General features: G+C 41.6%; 1 pseudogene; it reads right to left on the bottom strand.

Annotated features, from left to right (window-relative positions):
* Positions 1 to 2,602: 2,602 nt before the first annotated feature.
* Positions 2,603 to 19,566, bottom strand: LOC147886761 (uncharacterized; annotated as a pseudogene).
* Positions 19,567 to 19,969: the final 403 nt, after the last annotated feature.

Raw genomic sequence — 19,969 nt, 5'->3', positions numbered from 1 at the left:
TCCTGTGGACTTTTGCGATAAGCTACCCATGACAAGCTCATGGGGTTGCATTTGTTTGGCTCAACTATACTTCAGGTTTTTCCATAGGGGGTTGTTGGAGGTGGTGGCCTTCACCCGTGAAGGAAGGTCATGTGCATTGACATGTGTATTGCTTGGTGGGAATTAATCCCATATGCAAATGTGTGGCCTTGGATATAGAGTGGATATATTGGATCTCTGAAGGCCCTCCTCTCATCCCTCCAAATATTTTTTGGGAGGAGATGAGGCTAGCATGGCTAGGAGGTGGGAGATTGGGGAACCGCTACACTCAGCACTTTTCAAGATGCCACATGGTTGTGACTTCAATAAGCATAACACCATTTTAAGCATAACATAATTAGGAGATGCAAGAAAGAATGGAGATTTCATCAAGCATCAAGCGGGTATTCGTGTATCATACACCTTCATATCATGAGATCCTTGAAGAATAGTGGATTAGGTCACATGGTGGTAACCTTTGATTTTAATGATAACCAGAACACCTACTCTTTTGTATCTAGATACCAAGGCATACAGGCTAAGGATAGGTGGTGACCTTATCCAAAGAGCTAGCATCCCTGGCATTTAGATTGCCACAACTATATAGCACCCAAAGAAAGCCATTGGAGGACGTGAATTTTGTTCAAAATTCTGTAAGAACAACATTTTACCGCATCATGTGGATGGAGTAGTTATGCTATTTTCAATGTATAGTTATCACCAACCTGACTCGAGTATGTCAGTCATGGGGGAAATGCCATCAATAAGATGACAAAAATATAGCATAAGCTAAGACAATGTTTTGTAATAAAGGATCAGGGGTTATTGAGCTTCAAGCATGCCCATAAACTATCTAGTTATACTAGCCCAGTTGAGGAAGTGAACACAATAAATAACATCCAAGTATGACGACCAAAGTGAACTGGTAAGGCATATGCATCATCCTCAAGGTTGAATCAGGACCAACATTAAAGCATAGAGTTTCAAATTAAGAGAGGTACTTTAAGGTGATTTGAGCCCAAGTGGTAAAACAAGGCTTCACCACAATGTAGTAAAATGTTGTGGGCATCTGCAGAAAGTAATGCTTCTCTATGTTGGAGGCTCGACGAACCAGCAAGAGAACTAACAAAAAGTAACAAAGAGGATGACTTGAACAAACAAGAGCATGAAATGGAAGGAAAGCAAGGGATGCCAAAAACGCTCCCCTCTTTCAGCTTAGGGAGAAATAGACACCAAAAAAGGAATCAATGGTTACTAGGAAAAAAAATTATTTTTACGTGAAGTTCCATTTTGCTAACGTATTTAGTTGCTCCAAAATTCATCTATCCCAATCTATTTTTGCGAAACCACCTACCGTACAATCCAAATTTCGAAATGATTCAAAATGATAGCTACTCCTACCATGACCCATCCGAGCATATGTGGGAAGAATTTGCACAACTCCAACCTTGTGCAAGTTCTCTAAATTACCCACACAAACCATGAATACAAGAATCACTCGAGTCAACAAGTTAGAGACCTCCAACTTTTTCTGAAAAGTCCCCATTAGCAGTAACCACACATTGAATTCTATCTTAGATGGAAAAATATTGCAAGCCCATTACCCTCCAAAGTCTGTCCATGAGTTGAATACCATGAGACCTTGAAAGTAGTGCCCACGGTTAAATTTTAGCATACTTCTGATGGCATCTACTACATGGAGTTCAAGGCGTGAGTTTGTGGCAATGCGGTTGAAGGAGAAGGCATGACCATGGCTATTGACCTCTAAAACAAACCTTGACTCGTGAATCCTTGACATACGGGGGGTAAAGGCATGTATAACAACTTGCCTTGGAATTCAAGAAGTTGGCACTTGCTCTGCACCTTTGTACATGCTTAAGGTAGGGTAGAAGTCTACCCCTAAGAATATAGTAGGAGAGATTAAGCCCTCTTGGAGAGATAGTGACTATGGCCACTGTATGGTAAAAAGTAATGTGTTGGAACTTATCTAGTTCCAAGATGGAATAGTTACCTCATGCACCTGGTGTACCAAGGAAATGGGGAACCCATGAGAGAGGAGTTGAATGCGGGGAAGAGTAGGGTTCAAAAAAGGCTACACATAATGTGATGAGGCCTCTCAGATTCCATGTAGCCATGGCATTTGCCATTTGCCTAATTTGTTCATCAAGGCTTTGCCCTATTCGGAGTTGTTGCAGTTTCCCATCCAACCCTAGTAATGCTAGCACTGCAAGCACTCGATCTTCTTCGTTCGAACAGTTACGATAGGAAACCTCTCTTACAATCCCAGGAAAGCCACCCTTCCTCACTAATTCAACGCCACCCTTCCTCACTAATTCAACGCGCATGAGCAAATCATATATGGGGCCCCACTTGTTCTCCATAAAGTCAAGTAAGACAATATACGGAAGTCTATCCACCAAATAGAGTACTCTCTTCCGATCAATTCAACCGTTGGGACCGGCCATGGCCGAGACATGTGTAATACTCGCCAAAACTCCATTTCATTTCTACCCTCCACTGCCCTCTCCTTAAATTCTCCCCGAAATGGCCTCTCTTTGGACCCCCACAACCACAATTCACTCCCTCAGTTGCATTCCCCCAGCTCATGCTGCTTCCTCACTTCACATATGATACGCTGGATCTGAGAAATACCCAGCTCAACCACAAATGTGAGCCTTATCGGTTGTAACCATTCCTGCAATGTCCACACCCTTGAGAACCACCGAGGCAAATCACCATGGTCATCTGTTAGCCCAAAGCCTCTGCCGAATCCATGTGCCACAGCATAGCAACCCAAGCTATGGAAGTAGAAGGATCCCATACGGGCTATTTCACGGCTTTTCTCTTCGTTGTCCAGTTGGTTGATGCAGAGAGCATCCAACCAGACGCTCTCGACACCATCAGCGACTTGGATCTACTTCAGAAATTCAAGGAGATGAGCATAACCAGGCTGATTACCAAACTTTTGATTCTCAAAGGCCTCATTGTACGCCTGCCCCTTCACTTTGCTTCCAACTTCCTCAGACAACTGCCTGATTTGCATGCTCCATGCTCCAGGTATGCGAAACAGTGTGGAAGTGCCAATCGTTGGGCTTAGTGAAAACAATTCCTCCCATGCTGCCAAAGGCATCTTTTAAATTAATGGCCCTGAGTGGAAAATTTCCATTGTCAGCCATATTCTGCGGTCTGGTACCCTCAACCAGCTCATCCAAGCTCATGAATGGCTGCGACGAAATCTGAAGCCTTCAGACACCAGCATTCGAACACTTCAAAACCCTCAACGCGGTGAATTCTTTCACTTAGCCTCCTGCAAAGAAAGCAACACGAACCTCCGAATAACCCCCCTCAACAAGGTGAATTCTTTCACTTAGCCTGCCCGTTGGTGTTCCTCCTGCAAAGAAAGCAACACGAGCCTCCGAAGAAGTAGAACATACCCTCAACGCCTCTTGAACAATTAGGTGAACTCTAATTTCACGTTTCCTGCCCGCTGGTCTTCCTCCTGCAAAGAAAGCAACACGAGCCTCCGAATAAGTAGAACATACCTTCAAGAGAACGTAAATTATTACGGTTAGCTCACTAATTAATAAACAATATCTCACAGTCAGTGGGAAAGTCTCTCTCGAAGTCCCGAAAGATAGCCCGGGCACATGTGAGTCCTGACAGACAGCGCCGTATCTTGCCGTACGGACTCCGTCCGGCAGATGGGTGAACAATCCTGCCAAACAACTACGTGTTCGGCGAAACAAACCTCACCAGGTCAGTCGGAGGAAGCTTAATAATTCAGCTCGAAAACGATTGACAACTGTAACAAAAGCGGCTGCCAAAACACTTATGGGTCAAGAGACAACGTGAGAACGTATACAGGGTGGAAATCCGACAATGGCCCTCCAACGAGGAAGGAAAATATACACAATGGCCCTCCACAAGGAACGGAAAGTGCTTGAGGTAATAAAATGGTTGATGGAGCCTGCTGCTGCTTTACTTTGGTGTTGCGTAGCCACTTCTTCTAAGTAGTTTTTTGTGCAACGAACGTAACTATGAAGTGAGTATGGCAGCTAGATGCATTTGACTGTAGCTACATCACGATTGTGTTTGCTTTGACTGTTTGCCAACGTATTGTCTTGATGAGATCTCGATGCTCAAGCTCCATAGGATAACGCCTAGTTGACCATCATGGAGCAAGGCACTAGGCACTTTCTCTGTCGGATCCTCACTTCCCTCTCACTAGCAGATATCCCAACTTTCTGTGCCTTGTTTTCCCTACGATATTATCAGCGTTCCTTCGTGTCCTATCGTCTCTACGTTTCATGTCACTCCCCCAGCCTCCCTGGTGCCTCTTCCACGTTTGAGCAGAGTCCTCACACTTCGTATGATCTGGGCGAGCCAGTAATTGCCTATCCGAACGTTTGAGCAGAGTCCTCAAACTTCGTATGATCTGGGCGAGCCAGTATGATATGCTCTAGTCTTGTTTGAGTTGGCCTTAGACGACAATTGTTTGTGTCACGTTCGGAGAATCTACGGAAGCCGTTGCTTCTTGCCTCGCTCATCTACGTAATTACAATAAAGCATGGACGAAATTCTTAAGTTCTCAATTATGCTTTGACATTGTTCAAAATTTTAATTGAAAAAGATTTGTATGTCTTTCTCTACATGTTCATCTGTTTTCAAGTTGGCGGACTGCAGATTTGGTTCCAAATTTAGTCCTCTAAGATCTAATCATTAGTGGGTTTTTCGATGAGTCTTACAAAATCATGTTTTGCCCCTATGGTTTTGTTGGAAGTGAATGTTTGATACGTTACTGCGGGTTAGAATAATTCATAGAGTCAAGGTCTCCAAAGTTATTATAAATCCCTAGTTGTTACAATAATTCATGGAGTCAAGGTCTCCAAAGTTATTATAAATCCCTAGTTGTTGGTCATAACTGCACGTTACCATGTCATATAAGAGACATGTATCATGCGGATGCTAATGTTATCCCTTGGTTTAAGTGTGATTTCTAGAATGATGTTGAACACTAGAGCAGGTAGTCTTCTCCTTTAGATGCAATTGAGGCCTATGGTCTTCTCCATTTGATCATGCAAGTGGGGAGACAATGTCTTCTTTTTTTATCTTTTGAATTCTTTTAATTCCTTATATTAAAGAGGAAACTTAGTTCACTCACATTAGACTTTTTTACTACCTTATGGTTAAAAAGTGGCAAGTATCTTGATTCATCGCTAACCTTCCTAACTATGCTCTAAATAATAAATAGCTAAAGTTGAAGAAAATTCCAATTCTTTAGTTCCAATTCCTTGCAATTATGTGCTTATAAAAGTTTATGACATCGCTAGGTCTCTTGGTGGTCTACTCTTCGTATTCCTGACTATGATAACAAGCAGTCGGGATCTATGACACACGCAGTCCTAAGCTAGAAGTTGTGTTTGTTCTAACACCACCTTTTCTTGGATGGATGTAGGTAACAGTCCCCGACATTGGAGTATATAATCTAGTACAACTACCAACGAGATCGATGCCTTCAATGCTCTACCTGGTCTTCACCTCTCAAAATGAGGATTGTAAATACAAAGGGTTTGTATTTCATATTTCACTCCAACACAGAAATGGTTATTAACTTGGATACAAGTTTGCAGAACCACTTCCTCTTCCCAGGAGTGCATCCTTAGGCCACATACACACACATAGATATATATGTATATGAATCTTACCCACTCGAACTAGAAAAGCAATTGGGATCATCAAAACGCCACTATGAAAATAACTCTAAAGTCTCTGACCTTCAACCTTTATAGGCGAACCATCCCGTCATCCACCTATCAAGGAGTATACAAACATCCTCAACCCTAGCTACTACATAGGACCAAAATATGTATTTAGAAATGATACATAGGTGAATTTAAGGCATATTCTCATGGCCATCGACATCCCATTTGCATGACTAGAAGACCACCAAGGCAATTTTTGTAGAGGATGCATGGGCAAAAACAAGGACATGTTCACTATTGGCCATGCAAACGGGACTCGATGGCCAACATACTTTGCACAGACCTCAATATAGGTGAGTTCAAGGCCTTGCAAAGTATCGTGGCCATCAGGTCCCATTTGCATGACTAGAAGACCACCGAGCCATTTTTTTCATGCATGGTGAGAAAGTGATACGAATCCTTTAAAAAATGCCCTTTTCTTACATCAAATGCAATAATACCTAGCTAAAATCTTTGTACCATCATGAATTATAGGACTACTAACTTTCATTCCATTTCACAAATGGATACCAAACATGGCCATGGAAAACATCATGGACACACAAGGTCCTGGTGCAATAAAACTAGATCCGAACCCTAAAACAAGGTCTTGTTGTCCTAGATATGAACCCTAAAACAAGGTCTCGAATCCTAAAACAAGGTCTCAGTGCAATTAAAATGGGATACAGACTCTAAAACAGTGCTCATATGTTTCAAAACTTCACAATCTATTTCCTACTATCATCTTTCAAACTCTATCAAGACTTGGAATAGCGAAAGAATTTAAATTTTGAGACCCCAAAAAAACCTCACCCAAGTCATGTAAAAGGCTTTTTTTATGCTAATATCGACAGTGTGTAAGCTAAGACCCAATCCCAAATTGTGTTGCTCTCATTCTTCTCTCCCATCCTTGCACTGAACCTCCACAACATTGAACAACCTCCACACCTTGCAAGCACCTCTCCACAAGTAGGGGCAACCACTAGACCTTGCAAGCATCCAAGATTGAAGTATTGTACTAGGTATGTTGGCTTTGTTTGGTTTTCTAAAGTTCTTTCCTTTCATGTTGGCCTTCCATTTCCCTTTCCCTTTCCTTCCCTTCGTGTTGGCCTTCCCCTTCCCTTTCCCTTTCCTTCCCTTTTCCTTTCCCTTTTCTCCCCTTTCCCTTTCCATTTCCTTCCCTTTCCCTTTTCTTCTCTTTTCTCCCTTTCCTTTTCCTTCCTTCTCCCTTATCTTTTCTCCTTTTCCTTCTCGTTTCTCTCTTCTCTTTTCTCCCTTTCCTTTTTCCACTTTCTTTCTTCTCTTTTCCTTTTCTTGCTCCTTTCTCTCTTCTCTTTTCTCCCTTTCCTTTTTCCCTTTCTCCCTTCTCTTTTCTCGTTTTCCTTCTCCTTTCTATCTTCACTTTTCTCCTTCTCTTTTATCCCTTTTCTCCTTCTTCTCCTTTCTCCTTCTTCTCTTTTTCTCCCTTTTCTTTTTTTACTTTTCCCTCCCATTCTTTCTTTTCCTTCTTCTTCTACTTTTTCCCTCTCCTTTTGCTTCTCTCTTCTCTCTTCTCCTTCTCCTTTATTTGCTCATTCTTTCTTCTAATTTTCTCTTTTATTCAAATTTCCCCTAATCTCCCATTTTCCCCTCCCCTTCCCTTTGTTTTGAAATGAATGTATGTTTAATTAATTGAATTTTCAATGCTTATAGGCTTTATGAATATATATTTTTTGGATAAAGTCTTTATGCATATGCTTCAAGCCTATATGCATATAGGCTTGAAGCATATGCATATGCTTCAAGTTTTAAATCTTTATGCATATGCTTCAAGCCTATATGCTTCACCTCCCCTTCGGGACCTTTGTTTCAAACTAATGTATATTTAATTAATTGATTTTGCAATGCTTATGGGCTTACGAATGTATGTTTTTTGGATATAGTCTTTATGCATATGCTTCAACCCTATATGCATATGCATATGCTTGCTTTGTGAATGTATGTTTTCTGGATATAGGATTTATTCCCCTATAGGCTTTATGAATGTATGTTTTTTGGATATAGGCTTTATGCATATGCTTCAAGCCCATGTGCATATACATATAGGCTTACATAAAGTTTTAAAGATATAAGCATATGCATATGCTTCAAGCCTATATATATATATATGCATATAGGCTTGAAGCATAAGATATGCATATGCTTCAGGCCTATATATATATATATGCATATAGGCTTGAAGCATATGCATATATATATAGGCTTGAAGCATATGCATAAGGTTTCATGGCTTTAAGCATATGCATATAGGCTTCAAGCATATGCATAAGGCTTTATGGATTTAAGCATATGTGTATGCTCTAGAGGTTGATAATTAGAGCGAGAAAAAATCTTGTATGCAATTTTTATTGAGCAAGGAGAATGTTTCAATGAACAAAGTGCTAAAGCAACAAACCCTTCACCATTGTGCTCCTTGAAACCTTCTCCCTACAAGAAAAGTTTGCACATGATATCTTCTTCTCATTGTAAACATTGACTTCTAGACGCATATGCATATGCATCTTCCAATAAAACCTTATGCATATGCTTCAAGGATGTTGAGCAGAGGATCGAGTGGAATTTTAAATAACCTCTCCCATTTGATTTTGTGAACGTGGATGCCAAGGAGAGGATCAAGTGGAAAGAGTAAAAAGAAACCCTCCACCAGTAGTACTACCTTGCTTAGTAGTACTCATGGGGCTAGATCCTGGTAGTACTACCTTGCTTCTAGTAGTACTTGCTTAGTAGTATAGAGAAGGCTCGCAAGTTACTCACAAGGATACATCTCGACACTAGGGAAAGACTCTTTCTCGAGTTTGAGGATGAGAGACAATGACTGTTGGCTCTGTCGGCCTCCATAGAGCTCTCCCAAGCCACCACCCAAGGTGGAGCTAAGGATAGAGAGAGAGCTATAGTCAATGTACATGCTCTAGCTCTAGTATACATAGGATGATGCGTCAATTTTACGAGCAAAAACCTATGAGCAGGTTTATCCGAGCATGTTTTTCAAGAGATTTTTAAAAATGTTTTTCTTTAGGAAACATGGTTTTTACACTTTTATTTTCACTAGAACTAGATCCCTTTATCATAAAAATATACAGACTAGTCACTCATTCATTTTTACACAACATAAATTTCTTATTTAGAGACATCCCTTTGTACTCCTGTTATTACCTTAAAAAAGTGTTGATTCCTTTAAGAAACATTCCTCATAATCACTCTCAATGTAATAATACTATGCATATATAATTACTTATTAACACATTTATATCATATGGCAATATCTTTTTAGTGTTTTTATAGCATATTTATGGACATGTTTCTAAAGAAGTTTAAATTACTATAAATAAGTATTAACTTAGGCTTATATATCACTCTCATAAAATACATGTAATATTTAATCCTATATATGAAAGATTTTCCAAAATATAACTCCATAGATGTGCTCAAATGGGGTGTTCCGATCAATTTGAGTGGTTGAATGACTATATTTGGACATTGGATATGAAAGTTATGTCACTTTCAAAAGTGCTTCAAAGGGGTTTCGCTGGCGAAACTACCTGGATGGCTTGCTTCAATGAGTTTTCTTTGAAGAAACTCTTTCATGAAGATAGGTTGAGAGAGGGTTTTCAATGTCACCCCCTATTAAGTAAAAGTTGTAAGAAGGATCATAAGGGAATTTTCATAGAGAAGGCTACTCTACATGTGGGTTTCTTCAAAAGCCATCCCATTATGCTCTCACCATTCCTACAGATTCACCTAAAGATTTTTGTATAAAATAGGCATTGCTATAATACTTTGCATATTTCTAAGTGAAACTATGTTTTCTTCTGATCGATTTTTGCCATATTTATGCATAGTTGGAAGCTTTTTTTTTCCTTGGCTCGGACGCTCGGAAGATTTCGCTCAGAAAATGCTCGTCCCCGTATACATAGTGCCATTGGGGGAGTCAAGCTGACTCCCAAACTTCCACCACACTTCCCTATGAGGTTAATAGGGATTTTGAAATCATCATGGATTCTAGAGGTAGCCAGGTTATTATCCGAATGCATGGGCTTGTCTCCTTTGAATTCAAGAGGGTGGTGATGGTTTTCACAAGCAGCCATAGAAAAAAAAGTACTATATCCTTAATTAATAGAAGGCAGAGTTCCCCGTGCCATTTGAGGATTTCAAGTTCACAATCATTGGATGTTGAACAAAATTGCTATTGTCTTGAAGTCATGAGAAGAATCTGCAAGAAGGCAAAGGTCGAGGAATTGAAGCCTACTTGGGTCCACTCGAAAGATTGGAAATTTGTGAAAAAAGAATTAAAGGATTCTTACAAAATTGATCAACATAAGAAGGTGGCAGCTTCAAAGGAAGAGTAAAGTGGGCCAATCCCACTTGGGCTCTGACAAAAGGACCCATTTCAAACATTTTTTTGTAAGTACCTCTTCTTTCACTCTTTTAGTATGTAATTTTGTGTGGCATGTCAATCACTAAAACTAATGTGTATTCTTGTAATGTTAGTATATGAAAATCGGCCAAGAATATACAAAAGAGGAATTTAGGCATGCCTATAATAACAATACGGAAGCTCTACTTGACCTACTCACACAGAGTGGAGAATTTGTACCCTTGCTCAATGTAAGCCCTTACTACACCCATTTTGTTCAAATGCTCTCAAAGATATATACTAACCGTGCCAATCGTATGCCAGTTAGTTGAGCAGGTAGATGGAGAAGTGTTCTTGAATGAAGCCTGCCAAGGGGATGATGTAGTACGTGAGGAGGTGACGATAGCGGTCAAGAAACTGGAAGAAGTGAAAAGGATGGGTGTCGCTATAAGGAGGGATAGTTTCTACCGATTTGCCTATTGATGACGGAAGTACAGAGATAGTGTAGACTTGTATATAGAATGTATAGGCAAATTTAGACCTCAAACAATGTAACAAGATAGTTTAACAAATGTAAACAATACAATACAATGGCAACTACAATGTAATACATACCTTTATATGAAAAAATAGATTAGGGCTTGGACAAGCCTTAATCTTCTCTTAAAAATTTTTGACCACAAAACAAAGCATCGATATTACTATTGAAATAATTTTGGGAATTTTAGCAGTGATATTATCGAAGAAAAGTACTAAAGTCAATATTCGCATCAAAATAAGCATCAAAAACAAGTCTGGAAAAACTCTGAGGAGCGTCGATGTGGCCGTTAATATTACAGTTCCTATTAGCATTGAAAATTATTAATATCAATTGTTATTTTGACATCTATTATGATGGTAATACCAATGTTTTCTTTTCAATGCTAAGCCAAGAGCAATGGCTTGGTCTAGATAAGCTCCCTTATGAGAAGGTGGAGATGTGAGGCCTTGGCCCCACACTGGCTTGTTTACATCTGGATACGGGGACATACTAGGATCATCCAGGGAAGCAGATTGTCTAGATGTACAAGAGGTGGTGAGGGTGGCTCTCCTCATCTCAACCATCTTGGATAAGCACTTGATTCGTTCCTTCGCCCACCCTGGTGACCTTATTAGACTTGGTCTATGGGGGCTGGGGTGACTTGAAAATTTGAGACGTGGAAGTCCTATCCTTCCTCGCCTACTTCTTCATTTCCTTGCCTAGGGCCTTTGCATGCATCCTTGTGATGACCTTCAAGGGCACTGCTACTACTTGACCTTATTCAATGCCTACTAGTAAATGTAAATTGATGCTAGTGCTCCCGAGCAGGGTGGCCAGAGTCGTTGGTATCCTTAGGGAGAAATCCTTAAATAAATGCTCCACTCCACATCTAGAACACAAGGGCATGGGACCTATTGTGGGTAGGACCACATGGGTAAGATCTTTGTATGGATAGTCCTTTAAAAAGTGTGGCCCTTGGCATTTAAAACATGATATAGGAGGGTTTGGTGCACCCTTATACGGGCATTCACTTTCCCTATGTGGACCTTGACCTGTATAGCATTAGATCGGGCGCCTTTGCACCAAGGAATTCATGTCTCTTACTCTGGGGCCACGAGTGCTATCTGATATACCTCATGTAAAAGGTAGTGGCTTATGATGCCACTTCCCTCCTCGTAAAGATGATAGCCAGGATGTCCGTGATCATGCTTAGGTTCTTCCCAATCATTAGGTAGTTCTTCCACCAATACTTGGTTGATTGGAGTTATACAAGGTGGGGGCAGTTGTAGTCCTAGTTGATGGGATATCTCAAGGTGTATGCCCCAGGCACACCTTGGGTTCTATGTGTGCATGCTAGAGGCACAGTTAGGTGCCCATAAGCACTATTAGGTGGTGGTAGATGCCACATAGGATGATTGAGAGATTCTAGGAGCTGATTGAGGAGATGATTGAGGAGATGATTGTGGAGCTTGGTGGCTCATGTAAGAGGTGCCTACATATGGACCTCACTTTTCTTCATTCCATAAGCAAGCAAGCAAGCATTCTCATTTCGTGTTCAGCTTCATGCTTTCCTTTCAAGTCTTCAACATGGTATCAGAGCACTATGATCCTCCTTGAGCCCATTTGTGCCATGTCATCTTCTTCATCTTCTTCTTCTTCTTCATCTCCCTCTCCATTTTGCCCCTTTCTGCCCAACCACTTGGAGGGCTGAATTCTCTACCTACAAGCAACCATTCCTAGGGTCCTTCTGGTTGGAGAGACCCTTCATATGGATGAACTTCCATGTCAGAGGAATTAGAGAATGGTGCCCACGAAACTATGCAACAGTCGTCTTCTTCCTGACGCCATTTCTTGCAATGCGACTTGCTGGAGTAGCCATTCCAAAATTCCTCTGAGCCAACCTTGCACAACAGTATGAGATAGCTCCTGTCTAGATTTGAAGGGAAATGGTCCACAATGCTTAATAAACACTCAAAAATTGGTACATGAATGCCAAGAGAAGTTTGATCATAGACCCAAGGTCAATAGAGGCTTGAATACCATCCACCCTAACCACTTCACCAATCATGGGGGAGAAAAGGCACTTAGGGTTCCTAAGAGAGGGGAAGAAGAGGAACCACCCAGCTTTGATAACTCAAAGGTTTTAAACTTGATGCAATGAATGTTTCAAGAGGACCCAGTGCTATAGAACCTAAGAGAGGAGGAAGACCCCTATGGCTTTGAGGAGCCACTATCAATGGGGGGGGAGACCTCCTAGGAACCATGTGATATTGCAAAGCTAGAGGCCATTGCATCCTTGTTTTGTTAAGGGGAATCCTACCCTCTGTCAAGACCTCTAAAGCTAGATGAACAGGCAAATCTTGGCCTAAGGTCCTACCAACCCCAAAGGCAACCAACCATAGGAGGAAGGCTAGAACCTACCTAAGGTTCCCATCAATAATTTAGGCCAATACTTTGAAGCTCATGACACTAATGCAACTATCCCAATAACCTACCAAAACTAAAAGGTTGATGCCATCCTAGATGGGGGAGCAGGTGTGAGTGTCTGCACCAAATAATAATTGAAAATGTGAGGATACCTTCCCTCGAGCAAACCCATCTGGTAGTGAAGCTAGCTGACGATGGTGGAACTATTGAACCCCTAGGAGTTCTCACAGGTATTAAGGTGTTTGGCTTCATGTACCCCATTTGATTTGTGGTTATGGACTTCACCTAGCAACCCGAATATGAAGCCATCCTAGGCAAGCTCTTCCTGTGAATGTCTGAACTCGTACATGATTGGCGCATGGACAACATCTATTTACGCCATGAGGAGCAAATCGTGCGAGTGGACCTACGCACATACAAGTCCCACCCACATCACATATTTGCCACAGAATCTAACACAATTGGATAGGATCGCATCCTAAAACTGTTCCAAACTTATGAGAGAGAATGTGACGGGAAGGAAGCATATGAGTTTTGGCATGCCCCTCTCCCCAATCCAAAGTTATGGTATGCGCTGATCCAGAGTTCTCTCAAAATTGGATGCACATTTTGGCAAACATTGACGTACTCTAGAGACCCTCCAGGCCATACACAAGGAAAAGGAGCTCAAGGTCGAGGTAGCCCAGATGAAACACTAGGCCATCGAAGAAGCCAAGATACGTAATGTCGAAATAAGACAACAAAAACAAATGCCTTTGCTTAAGGCAACAATAGAACACCTAGGTCTGTGACTAATGAACTAAAAATAGATTCGGCTAGGTTGAGTGTCCAATTGCAGGGCTCAAGTATAAGCATCGAGGCACTCGTGGATCTAGGAGCGAGCCATAACTTCATCTCCCACGAGGTATGGGAAGCACTAAAGGTACCCCTAACCCTTAGTGTTGCTTCAGTTTGGGTTATTAACAGTCAAATCTTAAGTACATTGGGGTATGTGGACTTGAAACTAATTGTCATTCGCCAGGTGGTAGAGATTCATTTTTATGTTCTTCCCATAGAGATGACCAATGAACAGAGATGATCCTGGTGCTATTCCAAAGCTCCAGAGTCCTCTAGCACCCCCTACTCCCGATCCCCATAAGGAAATCCATCCCAATGCCGATCGAATTCCTATCCCTAGTTGCAGTAAAGGCAAACCCTTGCCATAAACTACTCTCCCGCCTCTACTTCCCATGCCCAATGCCATGAGCATTCCATGAACAATGGTTGCATGAGGCCATCCTCCTTTTTCCATCCAGCCCTCTAACATAGTTCACTGACGAGCTATGTCAGAGGGAGCTCAAAATATAATGATTTATAGATTTTTCCATCCCCCTCTTACATAGCTCACTAGCGAGCTGTGTCAGAGGGGCTCAAAATCTAATAAAATAAATATTTTTCCATCCCCCTCTTGCAAAGCTTGCTAGTGAACTATGCCACAAGGAGATCAAATTAGTTTTATCTATTACATTTTTCATCTCATCAACTTTAATGTCATAATTTATTATATGTATGGATCCTACATATGTTAATGGGGGCTATGGTTACTCATGGCAATATATTGATGGTGGCTATGGTTACTCATGGCAATACTTATAAAATAAATAAGGCAAGACCTCAAAGATTTTGAAAGTTAGTAAATTGCTAGCTAGTTTCAAGGTCGCATGCAAGATGAGTATTACTCAAACTTCATGTAGTTTATGTTAAGTGCATTCCCTTACTTCAAATTAATATGATGACAATGCTTGAGGAAAAATAGAGAGGATGCTAAGAAATTTTACAATGAAAAAATGTTGTTGTTATGAATGGGAGGAGCGCTCCCAATGTAGTCATTCTCAAATCCTTATAAACTCCAAATGCTCAGGACTAGATAGTGGATCTACAAAACAATATGTAACTGTAGGCTAGCATGCAATATTCTAAGTTAACCACTCTATAACATGGAGTGGTGTCCTCATTAGAGCAAGAGCCACTCTTTTTCATCCATCTATGACATAGCTTGCCGATAAGCTATATAAGGTTTTTAAAGTGTTTAAATCATTTTTTTGTAACCTTGATTTTTCCATTCCTTAAAGCTATGTGAGGAGTTTTAAAAATTTTAAGCGTTATGTTTTTAAAATCCTTCATTTTTTTCCATCCCCTATGGCATAGCTTGCGGGGCTCAAAATATTTTATAAATTTATTTTTCATGCCCATCAGACATAGCTCGCCGGCGAGCTATGTAGGAAGGGAGTCCAAAATTTTAATGACATTATTAAAATGACTTGTTTTCCAATATGCATTACTCCACCTCTAGTTTCATCCTCTCTGTCTACATTTTCTAAGCTTGTTGCATAGCAATGGAGTTATTGTTTGGATGGCCAACTGAAACAACCCAATCTCTGGTCATTTCTCTTTTAGTTCCGACCATGTAATTGGCAACCTCATCTTGCTCTACAATAATAGATCTGCCGCCTGGTTCTCCAACAACTTTGGCATGGGTGTTATGGCCATGGAGGTTGCTATGGCACTTTGATGCTTTCTTTAACTAATGGAACCACCCTCTTGAGTACCTCGGATTCGCGCACTGATGCTCTCAAGATGGATACAAGGTCTTGTGCCAAGAATGTAGCTCGTCAGTTGGACATCTGAATTTGACCCTGCCCAAGGGCCTTACAGTCTTTTCTCTGAGCCTGAGGGTCTAGCTCAAAATCCACAGTCTAGTCCACCCAAGAGCGGCCCTTGGAATGAAGAGATGAGAGCCCATGTTTGTCGGGCTTGGACCAAAGAGTTTCAAATGTTTACTAGTCTTGTACTAGGAGAGAAGCACTTGCAGTATGAGCTTTGGCTGGATCCTCTGACTCAGGAGCCTTTCATTAATAACTACATTGTTCACAGTTGCCACCCCTTTAATTTAGTATGACAACAAGACAAAACACAAGCAAAAAAGGAGAAAATGCAAACGAGAAAACACAAGCAAAACATGAACACAAGAAAAGGGGAGACCAAGTTGAACACACCAAAACTATCAACAGAGAAACCCACCCAGCCACACAACAAATGACAAAAGGTAGAACAAATACTTGGGCAAGCTAACATTAAGGCCAGAGGAGAGACACCAAAACGTGCATCAACTCTGCAAAATGACAGGGTTGGAGGGGAAAGAGATAGAAAAGACTAACTCAAATTGCACAAAGCAGGACCAATGAGAAATAATGCAAAGCACCAACAAGGACTAGGCAAGTCAAGGAGCCATGCCAACAAAAACTTCAACGCATAAACCAATGGGCCAACAACGAGGATGACCAAGGGAAAGCCCACTAGAAGGACATGCAATAGACAGTCATGTGTACCTCTAGCGTAAGAAAATCTTGTGCCATTCGAAGATTCAATAGACTTACATGTGCTACACTCGCAACGCTATTGAACTAAGTACTATTGATTCATGGGATCATCACTTGGTTGGACAGTGGAGAGAGGAAGCCCCACATTAAGTCGGTGTAGGCCCATGCAAGCATACATGAATAGAATACCCCCTCCTAGCATAGCTCGTCGACGAGCTATGCTGGGAGGGGGGAAATTTTTGTAACTTGTAAAGAAAAGCACCCCTCGTGGCATAACAATTCACTCCATGGCGACCTCCTTGGGGACCTATTTGGCCTCAATACTTCTCCAATGGATTCACCCTAACCTCTCTTAGCTCTCTCATGTGGACCTGATCTCCTCAACTCCTACTCTAGTCTTGCTTCACCTCTCTTATCTCCAATTGTTGCATCGAGCAGGGGCCCTTCCTCTACACAACAAAGACACAGAACCCCAAAGACATGAAAAACAATACCTCCCTTCTAGCATAGAGCTATGTGAAGACGGGGCCTTTTTTTTAATAAGGCGAGCTATGCAAAGAGGGGGCCTTTTTTTTAATAAGTGAAAAAAACTTCCCCCCCCTCTTCGCATAGCTCACCGATGAGCTATGTTAGAAGGGGGCATTTAAAAAGTTTCTCTTTTAGAGGCAACTTATGATTTGGGCAACCCTCTCTTTCAAGCAACACTGTTTCAAGTAGCATGCTGATTCAGGATTCATTGTCAATGATTCGAGGGTTGGAGCTTGAGCTAAAGATTTGATTCGAGCAGTTGCGAGGAGAATTTAGGGAGGGGGCAGAAGAGGAGAAGGGAGGTAGCAAGGGGCAAGAGATGTAGGGAGGTGGAGAGCTGAAGAGGGGTAGTGGAGGGAGCAGTTTAGTGTTGTAGAGGAGGGAGGAGAGGAGAGAGAGAGAGAGAGAGAGAGAGAGAGAGAGAGAGAGAGAGAAGGATAAAGAAAGAGAGGGGAACTCGAGAGAACTCTCATTAAGCTTGTTATTATTTACCTAGTGCTCTCTCACTCGCACCCTTCAACATGCCTATGGAGCACACATGGCTTGTGTATGGCAACAAGGTCTTGCTCATTGAGGTTGGAATTTTTTTTGATTATGGGTAGTGTTAAGGTAGTTGAGAGCATTGCTCAACCAAGCAAGAATTCTTCTCTTATGACACCATGCAAGAAGATATAATCTTGTGATATAAATTGCATTATTTTTTAGCATTAAAGGTGAAAAGGAGGTGGGTCATGATAAACAAAATATTTATGACTAGGTGATTTAGATCATGATTTGAAGGACCATCCTAGGTAGTATAGGTGCCCTAATGTCATACACTTGGCAAAAAACAAGCCTGACAAGTTGGATGCTCTAGTTCTCCATTTGGAGACCTTGATTAAGGTATTGCCCATTAAAGAAAATTTTATGAAAGTTTTGGATGGGATAGCAATGTGCAAGAACTTCCACCTATGTATGATGGTGATTGTATTTTTGAGTTGCCTTCAGTGGATGCAAATACTTGTTCTATTGACTGAAATGGAGCAGAGCAAAGATGGCTATCCATGCATTCCATAATCGTTCCATACAAGACTACAAGTAACTCAAGATTCAATAGAGATGTGAGATTGCCAATTTTAGGGGGTTCATTTATTGTCACAATGTAGACTGTTACTTTTTTAAGTCGAGGAAAATTAGAATACAGTTCAATGGAAAGGGAGATTGAATTTTCCTTGTTTCAAGCATAGGGTGAAAGGGGAACATGGAGGATTTCTTTGCAACCACTACATGAATCAGAATGTGCATCAAAGGTCTATCCTCCCAAAAGCATACAACTCAACATCGACTGGATGTAGACCTATGGCCGCGGGCTTCGGTAGTTTAAAGTCAAGGGCATTTAGCTACCTATCGCTCCATGACCTACCACCCCCTTGGCATCATCATTTTGTTCAACATGGTGCTACAAGCTCTCCAAGACTCACACAAGTCCTTGGTGAGCAATTTTAAAACAATTCATGTAGCATATCCAAAGTTATCACTAAGGACGATGGTCAGGAAGCCATCTTTGTCTTTAACACTACCGCCCCCCCCCCATAGATATTCCTAACCTAGATCCCACACATCCCTCAAATCCTACCCACCCCCCTTAGCAACGCATTAGTTTCATCTTGCCTCCACCTTCCCACACAAACCAACCCGAATACTCCTCTAACACCTCTAGCACTAGCACCATACAGCACGGGACCTCCCGTTCCATATCCTCCAATGCTCCTGTCAACCTCCCAGATGAAGCTCTCAATACATTGATGTGGCCGGCAATTCTAGTCCACAGGCTGATCGACCTTTCCACCACATAGGGAATAAAAAGGAGGACCCCATGCCAAATGTGGATGATGTTGTTCCTCTTGCACCCCCCTCCTCACTGCCAAAAGATATACAATGGTGGCATGACCTCCAATCCTTCCAGGAGTTACTTAATAGTGCTCTCATGCATCACTAGAAGGCACAACCCGAAGGATCTTGCCTTCACCTATATGAAATAATGGAAGTTTGCCCCCTCACTACGTTTATCACTCAGTCCTTCAATGGTTGGAGGTAGAGCCAACCCAAAGCACACACGTCGTGCACACATGGTGGCTACAACTTATCTCTAGATGCACCCATTCCCCTCACTGACATGGATGCTGACCTTCAACCCCGTTCGTGCACCTCCTTTTAGAAAAAGGAGCAATTTTGGTGCTACTATCACAACGCACCCCTTGAGTGACAGATCCATCTCCTCTATATGCCCATGGAATGAGGATGTGGTCCTTGGCTCACTTTCGGGAGCTTCAATAGAAAGATCTCAATATCATATACAACTTTCCTAAGTACAACTTCTCTAAGGAAATGACTCAGGAAGGATTTTGCTTTCCTATGGTGGTAGTAGTGGGGCACTTCAATTGCCTTATCCTCTGGCTTCTCTGAGATCTCCCCGCCCATAGTCATCCAATTGATGAGGACAAACTTCACAATCTCAACAATCAAATTGTCTTCATCCCCGACATCGAACCCTCCCAATTCCAAGACTTACGCATGTACCTTCAGATCCAAAATCTCCATGGCCATCACATTTGCATGTTTGAGGACATGCACGCCACCCACCTCTAGAAGTATCAACCTTATTTCGCATGGATTACCCCATGGAAATTGGACTACTATGCAGTATTCCAGAAGGTCCTCTCTACTCAAGTACTACAGCATGGTTGATCCAACGATGGCTTAGCAAAAGAAAGGGAGGCATGTTAACAGCCATTGAGCATGCGAGCGGATCTAGCCCCTCCAAATCCTACAGGTTTTGAGCCACAAATGTCTTAGTTTCAAAGTAGCCAGTGGGATCACCCCAATTGGCAAGGATAATACAAGAGCCATTTGGATCCGTATATGGATAACACACGAGCCATTTGAAGACAGAGAGAAGGTTGAGAGAATCAACATATGCCTTGGTGCCATATGGGCCCAAGTA

The sequence above is a fragment of the Dipteris shenzhenensis genome, chromosome 24 (genome assembly GCF_047967505.1).
Source record: "Dipteris shenzhenensis isolate YYH24624 ecotype China chromosome 24, Dip_SZ_1.0, whole genome shotgun sequence".
In the NCBI taxonomy this organism is placed as follows: Eukaryota; Viridiplantae; Streptophyta; class Polypodiopsida; order Gleicheniales; family Dipteridaceae; genus Dipteris; species Dipteris shenzhenensis.
This window is presented reverse-complemented; position numbering and strand designations above follow the sequence as displayed.